At 36.2% G+C, this 19,736-nt stretch overlaps 1 protein-coding gene and 1 long non-coding RNA gene across 2 annotated transcripts in view; one reads left to right on the top strand and one right to left on the bottom strand.

Moving 5' to 3' along the window:
* LOC121735861 (atrial natriuretic peptide receptor 1) overlaps window positions 1-19,736 on the top strand; it is a 231,816-nt gene that overhangs the window by 53,748 nt on the left and 158,332 nt on the right. The gene's annotated exons all lie outside the window — the stretch shown is intronic.
* On the bottom strand, window positions 8,052-18,943 carry LOC121735863. The gene is made up of 3 exons (XR_006036929.1): window positions 18,865-18,943; window positions 14,944-14,947; window positions 8,052-8,063 (listed from the first exon to the last, which is right to left on the bottom strand). It is a non-coding gene; the product is annotated as an uncharacterized LOC121735863 (long non-coding RNA).

Raw genomic sequence — 19,736 nt, 5'->3', positions numbered from 1 at the left:
AGAGAAAAGATTTGTCTGATTCTCTTTTGGTAGGCAACAGGTAGGACGATCTGATTACATTTGAATCAAATTTATTCAGAAATAAATCATTTTTCCTCTTACTCTGTTTTCAAACTGTCTTTTATGAAATAAATAGTAAAAGACGAAGCAGAAAAACGCGGGAGCAAAATTTCATCAAGGTTTCAAATGTTCGACATAATATTCCATACAAAGAGTTCATACGACATAGCTCTGTTTGTATCCTAACTAAACATAATCTAGGGTACTTAAAATATGTGACGGTGATAACTCGCAAACTTGACATGAAAAATATGATATAATTGAAGACATGAGAGGAAGAATCGAACAAGTAACATTTCGTAACATACGGACAATAACTCATTTTTTCCTTTATTATTTTCATAAAACTTGTAACTAATCTACTTCATAACCTAGCTAATGTATCTGGCTATACATATAATCCACAGTTTTTTCTATTTCGAATAATTTTTCCGGCCCTAAAGCCTAACGGGGAGTTTTTTCATGTTACTTACCTTATTCTTCCACTCACGTCTTGATTCGAAGGAAACATTGAGCCGGCTCGATGCGAGCCTTCGAGCTGTGAGTTTAGAGGTCCACACGGTGGATTTTGCTCGATTTGGAGTAAAACTATCGGGTAAAACGGGTATGTGAGTACTTAGCATAATATTGCAAAACATCTTAGCTGTAGCAAATCTAGGTTTTTTTGGAGTCCTGTATTTGACATCCCTCCGTATACGGCTGACGGAAAATCGCTGGTAGTTTTAGTGGAAAGGCTTAGCACTTCTCGTCAGCCAGTCCTACATATTCCCGGGGTGCTTCAGCGGACATTCTAATCGGGGCAAAAAAAAGGTTTCTACCCAATGATATTCTACTTATATAGATATGTTACGTCCATACTATTTTCCGGCTTCAATCTCTTCCGAACAATTTTCAAATTCAAAATTACAAACATTGACAAATTTGACAGATAAGTGAAATAAAAGATAGTACGAAAAACAATTACATAAAAGAGACAGTTATATTTTTAAACGTCGAATCGTATCGCTGTCTCTTTCTTCGCCTGAGCTATGACGAAAATTCGATTTTTTCCAGATTGTTCGAAAAATAATTGAAAATGTAAATAATCGAGGTATTTATTGCAATCAAGACATGTGGTAAGAGATTCCATGTGTTTTGTTTACTTTCGAGTCATAATTGGTACATTTTCGAAACACGTACGACGGCATTTCCATTTATTTAGGTAAGACAAGACGTGGCACGTTCGTGACTGCGCTCGATGCAGACTAAACAACAGACGGCCCAATTGGGCCGTATTTGAATCTTCACAACGCGCGCGGTATTAACATAATTATCTGCTTTGAGTTTTTCATCATTGTTCTACCCATACAGACTAGAAACAAAATACTGCGTAAACTAAAACCACTAGATCCACCTTATCGCCGGCCAGCGTCCTCACGATAACATACACTCGAGTATAAATAAGTTATCAGGTGATAACATTTATTTATAGTTCACGTGATGGGGCAGATTCGGATTAGTCACGGTATCGGCGGCAGGCCTATTGGGCTTAGTAGGGACTAACCCAAATAAGCCTACCAACGATACCGATACCGCGACTACCCTCTAAAACAGTGGTCCCCAACCTTTTTTTCATGCGGGCCACAAACATGTTTTGGTCTTGGTGTCGCGGGCCGCAACAAAAATTTTTTAGGGTTAAAAATAACATTCCTCAAAATTAACGATTTAAAAGTGAAAAAAAATTAACGACTATCAATTAGACTACGTTATTTTGCCGGTGGGCGTGAATTTCAAAATTATTTAACATCACGCGGGCCGCGTTGGGGATAGCGGCTCTAAAAGAAAAGTTCTTACTTGAGCATGCTAGTACAAGCTTTCCATAATATATTTTCGGTTATCGATACTAATAATATACTAATATTAAAAATAAATCAAGCTTGTTTACAAGCTTGATTGGCTTCCCAAATGTCTTTAATTATCCATACTTAATATTATAAATGCAAAAGTGTGTCTGCTTGTAAGATAACAGACATGTTATCTCTTCGCGCCCAAACTCTTGACCCGATTTTGCTGGGACTTTTTATCCCGAAAAAATGTACGAACTGTTATACGGGGCCTTGTATTAAGAGTTTTAAAAAAAGGTTTTTACTAACACACTTTATTAAAATTCACAAAGACTTAGAAATTATAGAATATTAGAATACAAACGAGGAGACTTCACAAAAGATATCGTAATAGATGAGGAGAGGTTCCTCTAGTGAGACGGCGGATTGAAGACTGGAGGTCTAACCGTTGGGGACCTAATATACTAGAATGATAGTGCTGACAAGACTTAAGGTCTAGTCAGCTAAACACCTAACAACTTAAGGGTGTAACAACCCCCCGGTTGAGTGTAAAGTTGGGGATAAAAACAACTTTACTAACTAATTCTTAACCTAGGTGGGGATATTGCCAAACCCTCATTCAACTCCAACGCAACGGGTTGTTCCGGACCTTCAGCCTTTTTGTTACACTTAAAGAATTTGTAAAAATTAAAATATGTAAAGATCTTATAAAATATAAAACTACAAACTAAAATACACAATAATAAGGTTGTGCCAGAATAATGTGTCCCATATTTTATGATGTGCGGTTGTTCTAATATTTTATCGGCTTGATTTAGTATAGAATTTGAAATTTGTTCATTTAAATTTAAGTTATCCAAGTCGGTATTAATTAAGGATATAGGGGGCACATTATTTGACGATAGTAATTGTGTAACTTTGTTTAAGTTACAGCAAGAGTCGTTGATTAAATTAAAATCGGATGACATCGGATTTACAGTAATATTAATTACATTATTTTTATTAGGTATTAACCTAATACTAGAACTAAATGCAACACAGTTGCCGGGAAGCGATATGAGTCCAGTTCCCAATAGGGTAACAACACTTTCGGGTTGGTTCAGACAGTCTATTGATAATTGTGTCGGAACAGAATGAATAAAAATCCATTGATTGTTACTTAGTGTTTTCCATATTTGTAAATGTCCATGTATAAATTTAGTTTCGCATTGAGCGGGAGGTTTTCTCGTAACCTTCAATAAGAGTTCACTCTCGCAGGTCGGGAATTCGTTAACGGTATATAAGTTCGTTGCGTCACATATAATAGTCCGAGAGTCGACGGTGGCACACTCGCCTAAATCATTTAAGTTACAAAATTTTTGTTTATCTTTAGTCACTGCGATATACTTAGTGCTAGGTATAATAGTTATATAAGTGTCCGGATTTTCCGGGTGATAGGGTATCGGAAAAGCTATACTATGATACAGGTTAAACTCGCTGGGAGCGACTAAAGGAATTCTTAACACAAATATAATTTTCCTATTTATATAATAACAGGATACTTTCGAAATTTTCATAAGGCGATACATAGAATCCAACTCTAAATTAACAGGGAATTCGACATCATTGTTCAAGTGAATATGGCTCTCGGCGAGCTCTCGGTATAGCTGACTCGGTGTTATGACTGACGGATGTAAGATGTTTTGACTACTGAATGCAATAGCATTAGATAAGTCTTCTAAACGAAACGACAATGTTAAGAGAGTGGCTTCCAAACTGTTGAGAATAGAATTAATATTTGTCATGAAAACTAAATTATTCGAAACACTACTTAAATTATGAATATTTACCGAGAGATTGTCGACTGCGTCACTCAAACGAGCTTCATTTATTTTCATTTCATGAAAAGTTTTATTATATGAATTTAATGTAAATTTAGTTACTAAAAGGTTTTGTTTTATTAATGAAGCTAGTTTAGCTTGATTGTCTTTTACAATTTCAATCGCCTGATCATATCTAATTCCGTCGTCCTCGTCTAAGGATCCGAAAATATGTTTGAAGGCGGTACCAATGCCGCCAAACCAAGCCGACCGTTTGCTGGTCTTAGACATAAGATGTGATATTGAATCAAATTCTTTGACAACATCGTAATACCGTGCAGTTATGGGTTCTAGCATGCTATGACATTCAATGTTATTTAACGCTTCTGATTGTTTACATAGGTATCTAGCAGTTCCTAAAACAGAGTTTATATTTTCGATGTGCGGCCCGATATAGGATGTATCTACTGGTATCATGGTATCGAGGTAAGTTCTTCTCATTTTGAGTTGTCCTAAATAATCAAAATAAATTCCAGGGCTCGAAGTAATAGCTTGGACATATTCCTGTTGCGCTATTGCGGTAACGCTGGAAAATAAATATTTATTTACTTAATCTTATGTACATTACTTAGTATAGAACTAATTAGTTAATTTAGAATTTAATTTATTTTAAGATGCTAAATTTGATTAATATTTATGTTGCAGGAATAGTTGCGGGTTTAACTTCGTCGAAATGATGTTTCACGTGTCTACGATTTATTAGCAGAGATAATGTGTTATATCCATGTATTTTAACAATTTTATATGGTCCCTTCCACTGGGGTGACAAGGCTTTTCTGAGTCGGAGATGGTTTTTTAGATAAACATAGTCGCCTATTTTGTACTGAATTGGTCGAGTGCGATTATCGTAGTACGTTTTGGAAGTATGTTTAGATGAGACTATATTTTGAATCGCTTTATCGCGGGAGAGTTTGAATCTATGTTGGAGCATTTTCAGGTATTCGGGATAGGTGACGTCCTGTGGAGTATTATAAATGGAGTCAGGAAGGTAAGGTTTATGTCCAAATAGGAGTTCATAGGGTGAGAATTTGGTAGTGCAATGTATATTAGTATTGTAAGTGAGCATGGCAGTGTAAACATAGCGAGGCCAGTTATCCTGGTTTTCATTCGTGAATGATTTTAAGTATTCTTTTAATGTAGAATGGCTGCGCTCTAGTGCGCCCTGAGTCTGAGGATGATATGGGGTTGACCAAATCTGTTTGATTTTTAGGAAGTTACAGGTTTTCTTAAACAGTTCTGCAGTAAAATTGGTACCCTGATCGGAAAGAATGGTTTTGGGGATGCCAAACAAGGAAATGAAATGGACTAAGCAATCACTTGTTTCTTCTGCTGTAATTGATCTAATAGGGTAAGCTGTTGAGAACTTCGTTAGGTCGTCCTGGAAGGTCATAATATACTTAAGTTTGGCTGTGCCTGCTTCTGGCAGGGGTCCTACGATATCAATAGCTATACGCTGAAATGGAGCAGTGGATGTAGTAGTGATTTGCATAGGAGCTCGATTAACTTGTCTTAATGCTTTATTTTCTTGGCATTGTTTGCAATTTTTAACGTATGTTTCGATGTCTGAGCGCATGCCCTTCCAATAATATTTTTCTTTGATTCTACTCAGCATTCTGACGGAGCCAAGGTGTCCGGCGACGGGTAAGTCGTGATTTTCTCGTAAAATGGTTTTAATTTCGCTGAGTGACGGGTACATTATGTTATTATGATAAATATGGACAGCTATACTGGAATCGTGAAACAGGTATGTGATCATATTATATATTTTGTTAAACGTATGTTTATCAAAGGGATTTTTGAAATCTGATATGGCAATTTCTGTAATAATAGATGAATTTACTAATATATTTTTTATTTTTTCCAGGGATTGAAAAATATCGCGGTAGGAGCTTTCTTCGAAGTGGTGTACTTTGGTAAAGAGTAAGTAGTAAGTTTTATTATTAATTTCTAAATTTTTAAATGAGTGTAATTCTTTTTCGCTTTGTAATATTTCTTCTTTATTTGTAGAATATGATAGGATATCATTTATATAGGGGTTAGATTCATCTAGATCAATAGAAGTTGGTATAATAATGTGTGAACAGGAAGTTTTAAGTAGAGATTCATTGTGTTCAATAATATTAGTATTAAAAGATTTATTTTTATCTGCAATAGTTTTAAGAAACTGTGAATATTTTTCGTTAGAATTTATACTGGTGGGTGGAGACTGTTGTTCTTCTGAAACTATGGGTGAGGGATTTCTGTTAGGTGGACGTAATAATTCATCTAAATCTAATTCAGATGCTAGGTCAGGGGCTTGTTGATTAGAACCACAGGAACCAACGTCTGAAAGGTTATCATTGGGCAATGGAATATTATTTTCAGGATCGATGCCGGCATACGGAAGGTAAGGGGATAGGACGTCGTCAAATGATGGATTAGGTATTAGTGAAGTTTCATTTTCAGGTAATGGATTAGAATTTTCAGGGACTATGTTGTTTTCATTATTGTTATGTTCAGGAATTTTATGTTCAGGATTCGGTGGAGCGCCTATTTCTTCTAATATGTTATTTGGAGATGGGACAGAGTCTAGAGGATCTTGAACGGGATTCAGAGGTATTAATTCGGGAAATAATTGTGCATCATCATCATCTGGGAAGATAGGGTTGACAGGATAGCGCGATAAGGCGTCAGCTGCTGAATTTAGTCTGCCTTTACGATAAACTATTTCATATTCGTATTCCTCAAGCTGTAAGCGCCACCTTTGAAGTTTACTGTTATGATTTGAATGATTGAAGAGCCATTTTAGGGGTTGGTGATCTGTGACTATAGTGAATTTTCGGCCATAAATGTATGGGCGGAATATTTTACAACCGAATATTATTGCCAGTAATTCCTTTTCAGTTACAGTGTAATGGCTTTCGCTTTTATTTAATGTGCGTGAGGCAAATGCTATAGGACGGTCTTTACCTACTTGACCCTGAGATAGTACGGCACCGATGGCGTGCTCAGAGGCATCACAGGTGAGGATAAAAGGAAGATTAAAGTCGGGGTAGGAGAGAACAGGAGCAGAGGTAAGTTTATGTTTTAAGGTATCAAATGCAAGTTGTTGTTGATTTTCCCATTTGAATATTACATCTTTTTTTAGTAAAGAAGTCAGTGGTTTTGCCGTCATCGAAAAGTCAGGTATAAATCTGCGGTAGTAGGAGACGAGGCCAAGAAAGGATTTTACATCTTTAGGAGTTTTAGGTGTCGGAAATTGTGTCACCGCTTCGATTTTGTCTGGGTTAGGTTTGACGCCGTTTTCAGTAATTATGTGTCCGAGATATGCGACCTCTCGTCGGAGAAACTCGCATTTGTCCGGCTGCAATTTTAGGTTATATTTTCGAAGTCTATCAAATATTGCGGTTAAATTCTGAATTTGTGAAATAAGGTCAGATGAATACGTTACGATATCGTCTAAATATACGAAACAGCGTAGGCCTTGGAGTCCTGAGAGTGTGGTGTTCATGAGACGTTGAAACGTTGAGGGTGCATTTTTAAGCCCAAATGGCATGCGTTTAAATTGGTAATGTCCCTGAGGAACGGAGAAGGCAGTTTTGGGTGAATCTTCAGGGGAGACTTCGATTTGGTGGAACCCAGAAGCAAGATCTAGGGTGCTAAAATACTGGCTTTTGCCTAATTGGTCAAGTATTTCTGTTATATTTGGTATGGGGTAGGAGTCACCAATAGTGACGTCATTTAATTTTCTATAGTCGATGACAACTCGCCATTTACGATTACCGGATGCGTCTAATTTTTTCGGGACAACCCAAATGGGTGCCGACCATGGAGATGATGATGGTTCTATAATTCCTTGTTGCAGCATTTCATTTATTTGTTTATTTACTTCTTCTTTATGTATTTCTGGAAAACGGTAAGTTTTAGTGTGAATTGGAGCATCAGAAACGGTTTTAATTTCATGTCGAACTGCGTTTGTAAATGTGAGTTGTTCCCCGGGAAGGTGAAAGATGTCAGAATAATCGGAACAGAGTTTGTATAGGGCATTTGTTTCTTCTTTATTGAGATGGGAGACTCGTAATTGTTTCAACACTTCTCGAGTGCGTTGAAAACTATTTGTATATGATGCAGTGTGAATGGAATTAACAGATATAGGAGAGTCAGCATTGTTTACGTCATCAGAAATGTAAGGTAAAAGAACTAAGTTTAAATTTGATTTAATGTGTACTGGAGATTCGGAAGTATTCACGACGGATAAGTTAATCCTTTTGTTAGGTTTTACAGTGACTAGACAATTAGCAATTAATAAATCTTTAGATATTTTTTGATCTAGTATAAGACCCTCTTTTAATTCGGGGTTGACGACGGAACATTCAATAACTGTCTCAGTACGAGCTGGGATGAGGTAAGTTGGTTCATAAAAATTTAATTTAATTTCATGATTTTTTATTTTTAGTATATCGCGGTTATAATCAATATTACAGCGGAATAAATTCATAAGGTCACTGCCAATAATGCCGTCATAAGGTAAGTCAATATTTTCTACAACATGAAATTTACTAGAGATACATTGATTGAAATTATCAGATACGTATAGTTTTAGATTAAAATGACCGAGTGTATGTGTGACTTCTTTTCCTGGATCAATACCTTTTATTTTTATTTGTTCTGGTATAAGTTTTTGCGGTTTCATTATAGAGTTTTTCTTTAGTAAGCTAATGGCAGAACCAGAGTCCACAAGGAGGGCTAGAGGAATGTCAGAGGTTTGAGTATAAAGTAATACGTGCGGCAGTGTTTTGTTTGTGATATTAGTATTTATCTCATAAATTTCTAAAGGATTTTCAGTATTATTAATTACGGATTTAGTACTTTCAGGTTTAGTAGGTAGTAGAATTTCTTTCAATTTAGTATGTGAGGATTGTATGAGCATGGAATTAGTAGAGTTAGCAGTTTTAGTAGGCACAGTGGATTTTGGAGAATTGGATTCAGAGGATTCAGTGTTTTTTAGTGATACAGAGGATTTAGTAGTGATATTATTTAAAGATTTAGTAATATTTGATTCAGTGGATTTGGTAGCGTTAAAAGATTCAGTGGACTTAGGAATTGAATAAGATTCAGTGAATTTTCCTTTATTCTTTAAAGAGTTTGTAAATGATACGGTGGACTTAGCATTAAAAGATTTAGTAGTGGTGTCGGTTTCAGTATTACCGTGTCTCATACGACACCTAGATGAGACCCTCTTTAGTTTTTTACATTGTCTACTTCGTCATAAGAGTTATCATTATTATAAGTCGTATTGTTATCAAACGTGTGAGAATTGGCAAGGTCTTGTGTGAAGTGAACTGGGTTAGGTCTGGATGGCCCCGGATTATTATAGTGATTATTTCTGCTGTTATTGAATTGCCGTTTGCGACAATTTTCGATAGTGTGCCCTGGATGTTTACAATACCTACACACAAGATTGGGAGAATTATTTGAGTCGTGACGGGGCACATATTGATCTTTTCTAAAATTATTATTATTAAATGAATTTCTTGGCTGAAAGTTTCTATTGTTATTAGGGACATGATTGCGATAATTGCTAGTAAAATTTGGACTCGGGTTTGATTTCTTTGTGGCATAATAAATTTTTTCTTCGGATATTGCTATGTTTATGGCTTCGTTAAGGTTCTCTGGCTCGCGGCATCTAACTACTGTTGATATGTTTGGATTTAGTCCCGTTATAAAAGTATGTAGCGCTAAGTCTTCCATTGCAGCGACTCGGCCGGCTAGCTCGGCTTTCTTTTTGGTCGGTATCGAAATATTTATTTCTGTCAATAGTTTGCTCAAACAACTCTCAACTCTGAGGGAAAACTGGTTGACCGATTCGTTACTACCTTGCTTGCAATTTTGCATTTCGGTGAGGAGGTGTGTGTAATGTTTTTTCTCCCCAAACTGCGTTTTCAAAAATTCCTCTAACTGACTCCATTCACTGAATTCTTTAATATTTGCAGCGGCCTCTGCGCGACCTTCTAATCTACTAAGTATGTATTTGAATATTATTTTCTTTTGCTCTTCGTTAGCTAATCCTAATGCGTTGTTGCAGTTACTTAAGAACGGGTTTAGTTTATCTCTACTCCCGTCGAATTTGCCAATGAATTTAATTAGGATATTTAACTCTACAGCCGGCATTATAAGTTTTGGAGCTTTAGCAGGCTCAGTTGATTTACTTGTTTCGGGTGCCATAGACGAGAAGGACTAGTTTAATTTAACTTATATGTCTTAAAAATAAAATAAAATGTAACAGAATTTGAATAACAGATTGAGAAACAGTGACTAAAGACTTACAATCTCATAGAGCAGGCGATTATGTGCACGGCGATAAGAAGCATGACTGGCCAGACGTAGACTCAGCGAAACGGCTCACAGCTGCAGCGGCGTGGTGTGATTTCTCACACAGATTTTTCTTTTCACTACACTTATATGCTTTTAATTTTTCATAGAATATTCACTCACTTTTCCACTGATTTTACAGGAATTCACTAGGTTTATCACGAAGTGGTCGTGTGTTTTCGCTATTTTCCGGATTTTCACGGATTTTTGCGGATTTTCACGTATTTTCACGGATTTTCGGAGACGTTACCGGGGATGCACTTAATCATCCCACCGCTGCCACCAATGTTATACGGGGCCTTGTATTAAGAGTTTTAAAAAAAGGTTTTTACTAACACACTTTATTAAAATTCACAAAGACTTAGAAATTATAGAATATTAGAATACAAACGAGGAGACTTCACAAAAGATATCGTAATAGATGAGGAGAGGTTCCTCTAGTGAGACGGCGGATTGAAGACTGGAGGTCTAACCGTTGGGGACCTAATATACTAGAATGATAGTGCTGACAAGACTTAAGGTCTAGTCAGCTAAACACCTAACAACTTAAGGGTGTAACAGAACGATAAACGAATTTTGACGCAACAGAGTTTGCGGGCGACATCTAGTCGTGATATAAAAATCAGGTAAAAAAATTCAAGAATTGACACTTCATCCTATCTTTTACAAGATGAGTATAATATAATTAATATGACATTCAAAAGAAGCTCCCACATGAAGCACAGCCCCCGACAAAGTATCTTTCGTTAAAAACGATGACGAAATTCGTTATCAAAATGTATGCGGTTTGACATAAGTCATCGCTAAATGACATTTCGCTTGCGAAGACTAATGTCAAATCTCATACATTTTGATAACGAATTTCGTCATCGTTTTTAACGAAAGAGACTTTGGCTACGGCCTCACTGGTGTTTAGCTATGTCCTCACTGTGCACTTTCATCTTCAATCCAAAAAGGAGGAGGTTATACGTTCAGCTGTATGTATCCTTTTTTTTTTTTTGTAATCAACTCTCATATTGGCGCTTTGCCGCTTGGCGCGAACGCAACACCAATATTGTCATTTTTGAAGTTTTGGATACGGTCAGAGGGCATGCGTCGCGGGCATGCCTCACGTTCGCTGTTGACTGTGCTATAACGCATGCCCTTGACGAACTGAAAAAAGCACAGTGTGGACAAAGCTATTTAACTGTAAAGTAAGTCTTTAGTAACAATGCTCGTAGCCGAACGGGCTGCGAATATCTAGCCAGCACGTTTCAGCCAAATCGTTTCAGCTGTTTTAGAGTTACAAACAGAGTAACTAGCACCACTTTCTTTAATATACACATATTTGAACGTTGACTTATCAGCACAATTTATAAACTGTTGAAAAAGGTAAGCCGATAGCAGGGTAGCCCCGATTTGATATTTCTAATAATCCCAGCCTCGTCGAAGGTTTTCCCCCTGAGAATCATAAAACTCCTATGTATTGATGAAATTCTTAAGAACTCTCCGATCGAACTGAAATTATAATGATGAATAAAACATGAGTCGTTTTGACGCGACGAAAAGCAGATGAGGCCTGACAGCTTGTTCTGTAAACGAAAACAAAATATTTTATTTTTAATAAAAATTTGCATCTATACTAATATTATAAATCTGAAAGTGTGTCTGTCTGTCTCCTCAACCTCTGAACCAAATTTAGATGAAATTTGGTAAGATTCTTGGATACTATTGAGCCCGAAAAATTGTATGGTTTCCGTGAGATAAACGAAACAACAATCAAATGAGGTATACACTATACACCTTCTTAGTAAGAATATTGATCTGCTTTTTTGCCGTCTTACGAATTTTCGATCAAGTTTTACACCTTTTCTTCCCAACTAGAAAATGGGCTACTAAAGCTTAGGCCAAACCTACGCGACCAGGCGACTGCAAAGCGGAGCGTCAAGTTGTCAAATGTGTGTTTTGTACAAAAAACACATTTGACAAATGACGCTCCGCTTCGCAGTCGCCTGGTCGCGTAGGTTTGGCCTAAGCTTTATTAAGATTTCATTTCGTAATGGGCATTATATAGCAATATGGATGTCGCGTGTAAGGAATTAAAAGAGCTTTCTCCTCAAACATCCATTGTTTTATTTAGACTACTGAAATACTCCTAATAGTAATAAATTAACTAGAAGTGTGTCCTGACACGGCTTAAGAAGGGTCCCGTATATATATGAGTCAAATCAAAATTTTGATAATTATTAATACTAACTAGTGAAATCATAATATTAATTTCGTTATAATATTAGTTAATTATTGCGGAAGCTATATTTAGGTGGACTGGACTCGCGCACGTAGGGTTCCGTACCATTATAGAGCTAAATTATTCCAAAATTTGTATTTTTTCTATGGGAGCCCCCTTAATTTTTTAAATTATTTTAATATTATTATTAAATATTAAAGTGCACATAAACTAAGGACTTTGAGAAAAATTCAAGTACCTACCTGTTGCCATTATTGATACAGCCTGGAGACAGACGGATAGACGGACAGACGGACAGAGAGACAGACGGACAGACATCGAAGTCTCAGTAATAGGGTTCCGTTTTTATCCTTTGACTACGGAACCCTAATGATCATCAAGTGAAGTAATCTGCGAACAGATAAAAAATTACATAATATTATATTATACGACCAAATTAAGTAACCTCCACCTTTTTGAAGCCGGTTAAAAACAACATTTGCCGAATCAGCATTTTGTAAGTATGTATTAGATTTTTTAAATTTCTTTAGGTAAGTATTTATGGAATGTATCGTTAAACCATATCAGTGCTTCACAGGTAATTTACCACAGAAGTGTTGACCCACGAGAGCAAACAGCAATCGAAGTGTGATAACTCAAAAAACGTATTTTTTTGTTTTAGAATTTTATCGCGGTAATATTTCACGGCGGTCCGTGAACGATTGTGGCTGTCTGTTTGTTTGTAATCAATAATGTTTTACGTTCCTCCGATGTCTCGCGTCACTCTGAATAATGGAAATAGGTCAGTTAAATTCAGATTTAGACGGCAACTGAGCTTTTTATTCGCGTACAATTGTCGCTTAAACCGGGATTTTCCAATTATGTTCTTTAGTTTTAAATAATCTTCTTTGTAGCTGGTTGAAATGTCAACCTCCTTAGTCTTATATTCATGTCCTAATTTGGTTTTATCACTATAAAATTAAATGTTTATAGTCTTAGTTATAAGAAGGAGAAAATTTAAAATATTGTAACAAGAAAATATACCAGAGTAAAGTAACTTTTCACTCGGAATGAAAATGTATACGTTACCATCAGTTGCAATGTATCTGGCCTTACCTTATATCTAAAATTCTTTCATTTTTAATTACATATTTATAAATGTTTAGTTGTGAGCACTTAAATAGAGTACCAGCAAGGTGAGTTTAAAAATAGTCCCGCTATTAATCATTGTCGAATCTCAACTGAAATAGTTTTTACACACAAATAAACATTATTTTATGGTACTAAACAATTCTAATCTGGTGGTACAAAATAATTCTAATTTGGTGGTTTAACATGTATAATTTAATATTGACGGAGGTTTCAGAAAGGTTTTAATACGAAAGTGAGCATTTTATATCTGTTCATTCCGCTTAACCGATTTTAACGAACCGATTTCAATGAAATTTGGTACAGACGTAATTCGAGTAACGGGACGCAGCTACTATGCTTCCGCGTAGTAAACTTATTTCTTGACAATCTTTGCGATTAAACAGCTTCAATAAGAAATATTTCCAGTAAAACTAAGCTATAAACAGAATTGCTTGAAACAACAGCTACTAAAATAATTTTATTTTTGTGAAATGTTTGCTCAATGTTGTCACTTTGCCTCTAACAGGACTTTGTGTTATATTTTCATGAAATCGTTACTTATATCACTTTGCTGTCAGAACTCAGAAGTACACGTGTACGAGGTCTTTTGTGCGACAGAATATTTGCAGTTCAATAGTAGCTTTAACAAGACTGATTTGGACTGCCGCCTAGAAATGGAACAATAATAAAACTGTCACAGTTTTATAACTGAAAATGCGCATAAAAATAAATTGGTTCTCGATTCCGTTCGCTTTAATAATAAGAACACTTTAGTTGAAATTTTTTGAAAATATCTTGATTCATAATTAAATAAAAGTGTAGTTTAGTTCCTCTCCGTCTTAGGAAGTTTTGATTATTACCTATTCCGAAAAAAGTGCTCTTCGCTTCTCAAGAACTTTTCACAAAAAAAAAAACATTCGTCTGGTCAAACAAAAACACAACAACGTCTAGGCATTTTTAGTAGTAAGTAAAGAAATTTAGAAATAGATTATCTTTATGATTTATCCCAACATTCCCTAAATAATATTATAAGCTCGGTGCTAGTTTTATATGCTCTGTTCAAAGCAAAATCTAACCACCGAAACCCTTTGTTACAGTTAGCAAAATCCGTATAACTTTAAGAGTAACCTTTACCCGTATTTGTATTAACTATTAAACGTAGTCCGTGTTTTGGTTTATAGTAGCTGTCACTTGCAATATAATCTAAAGTTAAGACTGACGCCTACTTGGTCCAGAGGCTTAGAGCGCGTGGCTTGACTCGGTGGTCGATGGTAGAGGTACTTGTACTACTATCTATTCTGTGGTAGGGGGGTGGAGGGTTCGTTTCCACGTTGGAAACTTGTTATTTCTAAGTTTGGTTTGTACAATGTACAATGCAGGTTGATCACGTCTTGTTTTTCTGACAAGTGAATTATGCGTCGGATGGGCATATAAGAAGTCGGTCCTGCGTCTGATCTTTCTCTTTCTCGCCACAAAATTTGCTTAGAAAATTATCAATTGCAACTTGTCTCACTATTCTGGAATATAATATTTTGACAGCTATACTCCACTCGGGCTAGCTTGTCGCTAGCGGTCATTGACTCCCTGTCAAAAACTTGTCATTTTCCATACATAACCGCGATTGACAATGAAGTGTCAGATATTGTCAATTCTCGAAAACACATGCCGTTTACACTCATTTAATCTCAAAGTTCGTACAAAATTGGGCTTTCTATAGTCGAATAAGAGTCACATTAGAGGTAAAATATCACTAAATGGATTGTAGTAAGTAATGTTTGAAGTTGGTGACCAAACAATGACAGATTCTTAGCGATTTGCTTTGTTATTTCCACCAGGTGTTTTATTTACTTGATACTTCGCTAGAGTAACACAAAAGTTAGCACCTACGAATAATAAAAACTAAGGAAAAGTAACTCCGTCAAAAAACATGCTCCACAATAATTGGTCGCTGTTAAGCATTAGTGTCCTAACCCACAATTTTTTTGTTGTTAAATTTTGAATGCAGTTTTGTTCTAAATCATCTACAGAACATAACTGCATTTATAACTCAATATGTAATTTTTGTGTGGGTTAGAACACGAATGCTTAACAGCGTCCAATTATACTTGTCAAAAAAGTGTACCTTAGGTACACATTTCAATACATTTGCAATATTTAGGTGACCTTGAGCGGTACTACGCTGACGTTACATGACAGATCAAAAGGAACCTTTAAAACGGTAATAGTATGGGAGTTACGATTCCTTAGTTTTTATTATTCGTAGGTTGGCACAGGTTAGCACAAATACATTTGAGACTGGCAGTTCTAACTTAGTCTTTAGACAATATTATATCATTACTAGATGTTTTCCAACGTAGTTACTTAGTTGAAAAGTCTTATCATCGTCTTTGCGAATGTTACCAGTTACCACCTACCACCTAATCTCAAATGCTACCTAGCTACCAAGCTTACTATACTGCGTGACTGGTGATACATGTTTTATACTCGAGGGCGTGATATTTAGCTATTATCTATATACATATAAATAAAATTGGAGTGTCTGTTTGTAATATTGAAAGAACCGTTTTTTACCACATGCATATGAATCTATATTATACGATACATACACCAAAACAACATTTTTTACAATTTTTGTCTGTATGTCTGTCTGTCTGTCTGTCTGTCTGTCTGTCTGTTTGTTCCGGCTAATCTCTGAAACGGCTGGAGATATTTTGCCGGGACTTTTTTTTTGGTAGGTAACTGATGTAGTAAGGTGTAACTTAGGCTACTTTTTAACCGATTTCCCAAAAGGAGGAGGTTATATTTTACTTTTTTCATATTTGTTAGCGGACTATCCATCTTTGTTATTATACTATGTTAACGCAGACGAAGTCGCGGGCAACAGCTAGTCTTATAAATAAAAATAAGTTGGGTTTTCCTTCCTGACGCTATAACTCCAGAACGCACTAACTGATTTTCACGGTTTTCATTTGTTGGAAAGGTCTCGGGTTCTGTGAGGTCTATAGAATAAAAAATCAGAAAAAACTTCAAGAGAAAAGCAGAAAAACAGGGAAAATCATTTTATGGCAAAACAACGTTTGCCGGGAGAGCTTGTATTAGATAAAAAATATCAATTAATCACTGAGTGAATGTAGTAGTTTAAAGTTAAATAATTAGTTACCCAACGCATTGACACCGCGCGCGGGAAAGGGTAGTGGCGCGGTGTTTCTTTGGTGGCGCACGTCGCCGCGCCGGCCGCATAGTAAGCCTACTGGCCTAGCCGCGTAATTTACTTAGTGTCCATGATTCATTTATTAAAAGGGAAATTCAGACAAAAATTAAGTACCTAATTTTATTGCGTACTTAATTATAATGAGAATCGAGTACAGAGTACTTACTCTCCTTAAGTATTGAACAACGAACATGTCTCACCAGTCAGGCAGTATAGATAAAATGAATTTTAAGTTGCAGCTTTCAAACGTAGATCGTTATTGGTATCGAAACTAGTTTTACATTTCACAAATAGTGAAAATGCACGACATTCTAGTTGCTGAATACAAAATATTTCGTTCCCGCGACGTCTAAGTCCTATTCGTAGTGGAACGATTTGTAACGTATTTCTTGTATAAAACGTGTTGTGCAATTCCATATAAGTGAATTTAAATAGCTTGGCACATACAGCTTGGAAAATAATGCGTTTTAAATGATGCTTTTTTATTTTGGGCAACCCTACGCTACGCTTGAACAATTAAACAAGGTAAACTTGTATCTGCGTTGCGCGAATACATTTCGAAGAACAGGGCTTAATTGTGCTACTGTATATACCGTATTTATATTGTGTTAGAACCCCAACGTTAAAGTAACGGTCATCACTGAAGATTTTGTCTTTTCTCCAGACTCCAGAGGTGTGTTGTGATTGTGACAAATGTAAGTCTGTTGTATAATATTATGTATTTACTGAAAGCAAAAAAAGAAACAAAGGACCAAAATGTAATATTATTTTGTTAAGAAAAAAATTACGTGAGATTTGCCGAGACCCCCCCTCTCCCCAACGTGAGATTAGATGAGATTTGACTAGACCACCTCCCCCCCCCCATAAACACCTCACTAATTTGTGGACGCCCCCTAATTATAATTCGCATACGTCTAGTTGTACGCAAAGAAACACCGTGTCCTAATCTAGCAAAACCGCACCCCGAGCCACACGCCGAAGTCCCCTGAACTGAAACGACGTTAGACGAATGTTAGGTTTTTTTCGTTACTGAATTTCTTGATTCAGTCGCCGCATAACAATATTATGCCTTTTGTTTGAAAAGCTTCTATATAATATAATATGTCTCTTCCGCTTCTATGTATATTTTTTATGATACCTTTTGCACTTTAACACAACTTATTTCTTAACCCTTAAGGGTCTTAAATTCAATTTAACCCAACATGTTTACCATAGATTTACATCTAAATAGCCATGTATAGGGATGTCTTTTTGACATGTTTTGTTTTCGTTACATTCCGAATTAAAATGGTAATAGATGTTTGTTTATTTTGTACTAGATAACTCCATTGCGCAGAATCTATTTAAAGCGCGGGAACCGAAATATCATCATCCAAAGAAAGGTCTCTTTTTCTGATCACCTACAAAGAGGATCCCAATACGAGTTTATACGGTTGATCATAGAGGGTAGATTTCCGGAAAAGAGACCACCTGGTAGACCAAGAAGAAAATGGATCGATGACATAAAGGAATGGACCAGATGTTGTTTACATTCTCATTTGTTAGGAACATACTAAGTTATTAATTAAAAGTGAAATTATTCTGACGTAAGCTAAACATAGAGATTCCGAGTTTGCCCCGGCCACTACTAGGGGGGGCTGCGCCCCCCCCAAACCCCCCGCTCCAGAAAATGTTGCTAAATCAAAACTGTGTCGCGGCGTTAGTGTTTAGTTTTCATTCTCATTTGTTCGGAACATACTAAGTTATTAATTAAAAGTGAAATTATTCTGACGTAAGCTAAACATAGAGATTCCGAGTTTGCCCCCGGCCACTAAATGGGGGGGCTGCGCCCCACTAAATCCCCCTGCTCCTGGAAATGTTGCTAAAAACAAAACTGTGTCGCAGCGTTAGTGTTGAGTTTTCATTCTTCCTAAATAGGAACATACTAAGTTATTAATTAAAAGTGAAATTATTCTTACCTAAGCTAAACAAAGATTTCGAGTCTACACTCTAACACACACACACACACACATACACACACACTCACATACACACACACACACTCACATACACACACACTCACATACACACACACACTCACATACACACAGACTCGCACCATGACACAATGTATTAGGTCTTATGTGTTAAAAGTCAAAGAGTTGATTCCCTTATCACAAATATTTGCACCCTAGATATGAATCATGATGACATGAAAATAAATGTAGCATACATTTAATATACTTAGTACCCACACAAACACACAACATCTCTAATTCTTGCACCATAGCAGTTTTTACTTACTGAACCCAAGACACTGTCGGGCTACACACACGTACACACACACACACACACACACACACACACACACACACACACATGACACACACACACACACAAAATGACCTTTTTATCCTTAACTCTAGCCTATGTTTTACATTTAATATATAATATCTAAAAGTATTTCTTTACTAAACCCAAAACATGATAGACTATAAAATTATAATAACATGAACATTGGATTGTACTTCTTTTACAACCGCCTCAACTGTGAGAATCACTGACTCCGATATCACATTATAATAGTTTCGATTTCTGAGATCAACCAACCTGTGCCATCCGAGTTTAAATCCTAATTTGTGTACAATATTCATTGCCTGTAAACAAGATGTAAGTTTTTGGGATATCAATAAACGTATTATTATTATTATTATTTCTTTGATCCTGGCCCCTACCCACAACTAAAGAAATTAGCCCAAGACCGGTATGTATTCAACCTGCTGACCGCCGAACTTCGACATGAAGAGGGCACTAGATGATGATGATGATGCCTATAATTATATTATGTCAAACTACAAGTGATTTATGTGCGAAAACTTTTATATTATACAACAAAGTAGTCCCAGTGGACAGAAGTTCTGTAATTGCAATGGTGAGTTTGTATCTACGCAGGGTTTTATAAAAAACTTTGCGCACATGATTTCTCATATCTAAAGGAAAAGGTATGTAAGGGAACCTGAAAAGCCTACGTGAAATATACGTTCTGCCTCAATAGGCCTGTCTTTTACAATATGGTCTACAGATTAGCTAATTTAATAATATTATTATAGCCTTTT

This window comes from Aricia agestis, chromosome 18, assembly GCF_905147365.1.
Source record: "Aricia agestis chromosome 18, ilAriAges1.1, whole genome shotgun sequence".
Classification (NCBI taxonomy): Eukaryota; Metazoa; Arthropoda; class Insecta; order Lepidoptera; family Lycaenidae; genus Aricia; species Aricia agestis.
The sequence above is the reverse complement of the archived record's forward strand: the minus strand, read 5'-3'. Positions and strand labels throughout refer to the sequence as shown.